This window comes from Equus quagga, chromosome 8, assembly GCF_021613505.1.
Source record: "Equus quagga isolate Etosha38 chromosome 8, UCLA_HA_Equagga_1.0, whole genome shotgun sequence".
Taxonomy (NCBI): Eukaryota; Metazoa; Chordata; class Mammalia; order Perissodactyla; family Equidae; genus Equus; species Equus quagga.
This window is the reverse complement of record NC_060274.1, coordinates 120957702-120959879: the sequence shown is the minus strand read 5'-3', so window position 1 is coordinate 120959879 and position 2178 is coordinate 120957702. Positions and strand designations below refer to the sequence as shown.

Here is a 2178-nt window from a genome sequence, read left to right as displayed (position 1 = left end):
AATTTCACAGTCAACTGTGAGTACCAAAATATCTCTTTTTCCAGCATCTTCCTTGCATTCACCCTGAGCACCTAACTTAAGGAACTTGAGGGGAGGTGTCTGGATTGCAGCACTAATCGTAGCCCAGGGCTTAATATCAGAGTGCTAAAGTGAGACTATCACCTGTCCCTCCCTGACTCCACATTTCCCCCAACTGTCTGACCCACCTGCTCCATGAGGAGGGACAACCTGACCTGGGTGAGTGATTTTGTTCTAATGGGGCTCTCCAGTGACAGGCAGATCCAGGCTGGACTCTTTGTCCTGTTTTGGGCCACTTATCTGCTGACTCTGCTGGGCAATGGGCTCATTGTCCTCCTGATCTGGACATGCAACTGCAGCTTCCCATATACTTCTTCCTCTGCAACCTTGCAGTAGTGGACATTGACTGCACCTCCGGGGGGGGGGTCCTCAAGATGCTGATGCACTTTCTCCGGGAGAAGAAGACCATCCCATTCACCCAATGTGCAACTCAGGTCTTCTCGCTGGCCCTGGGGGGGACTGAGTCTTGCTGCTGGCAGTAATGGCTTATGACTGCTATGTGGCCATCTGTGAGCCACTGCACTACGTGGCAGTGATGGGCTGTGCAGCACTGGCAGTGATCTCTTGACTTGTGGACCTGGCTATACTGCAATGGAGATGGTGGTCACTATGTACCTGCCCACCTGTGGGCACCATGTGCTGAACCATGTGGCCTGTGAGAGACTGGCACAGGTCAGGTTGGCCTACATGGACATCACCCCCAACCAGCTGGTCATGATGGCCTCAAGCATGGTGGTGCTGCTGGTACCCTGCTGCCTGGTCTCCTTGTCCTACGCTTACACTGTGGCCACCATCCTGCAGATCCACTCCACTGGGGGATGCCACAAAGCCTTTGGGACCTGTGCCTCCCACCCTGTTGTGGTCTCCATGTCTTATGGGATGGCCCTGGCTCCCCACATGCAGCCCAGCTCCACAGATTTGACCAAGCAGGACAAGGTGGTGGTGCTCTTTTATGCCGTGGTGACTCTCATGTTCAATCCGCTCATCTACAGTCTGTGAAACAAAGAGATGAAGGCTGCTCTGAGTCGAGTTCTGATGAGGAGTTCTGCGTTAAAACTTTAGTAATTGACTTTGTCACAAGAGGGCCTCACTCTGCAGACAGTGGGCAGTGGAGCATGCCCTCCTGCATGATGTCTGTATATGTGTATATGGCTGTTTGTGAATTTGCATGTGTGTGTGCACTCGTGCAAGAGAGCAGGTGTAAGGATGACAACATGCACTATTATCTTTTGAGGTAATACAGTAATGGGATTTTTATCTCTGGGTTCTATTTTTGGTCCCTGCCTTATCCTAAAAAATGTGAATTCCTCCTTAGAGATACATACACTCTACAGATAATTGAATGTAAAAACATATATACAGACATATATGCACTAGAAAGGAGAATCAAATCACAGGTCAGGGCAGTGCAGAAAACTTATGCCAGGAGAGTCTATTTCCTTGCTAAAATCTACAGCTACATGTCTAAGCTTTTCTGCAATCAGTAAGAGAAATAGAGGGGCGAAGCTTTAAGTTACAAAATTCACTGTATCCATGGGATCAAATAAGCCTTAGGTCACAGGCGCAGAATTCACTCATATGACTCACACATGATCCAGCCCAGCTCAATATGGTGGGGAATTCACGCCAGTAATTGGAATCAAAGTCATAGTAATGGTAGCCACAGCCCTGATGAGCAGGTGTGGACCGTGTGTCAGTCATGTGGACCTCACTTTGCATGTTTCCCTCTCACACTTGCAGTGGTGGCAAGTGACTGGCAAAAAACTCAAGAATTCAGGACTACAAACTCGTATCTTTCTACACAATCAAGTCTAAGGATATTCTCTTGTGAAAACTGAGAAATGCATTCAGTACTCACACTTGACTAGAGGATCACATCACACACGATCAGAGGTGAGCTGAGCTATTCAGCAAGGAAAGCGTCAGTTAGCCATTGGTGATAATGTCCTCTGCTCTTATATCACACAATTAATGATTGAGCTCTAAACATCCTAAAATGTAAAGCAAAGCATTGGTAATTTTATCCAGAAAAACTACTTTTAAAAATCATAATAAAGCATCTCTTACTTAAATATTATAGATTTCTGGTTTGTCTTACCA

The 2178-nt window shown here is 47.0% G+C and overlaps 1 pseudogene; it reads left to right on the top strand.

Moving 5' to 3' along the window:
• The first annotated feature begins 213 nt into the window (after positions 1-213).
• Positions 214-1140, top strand: LOC124243400 (olfactory receptor 2F1-like; annotated as a pseudogene).
• Positions 1141-2178: the final 1038 nt, after the last annotated feature.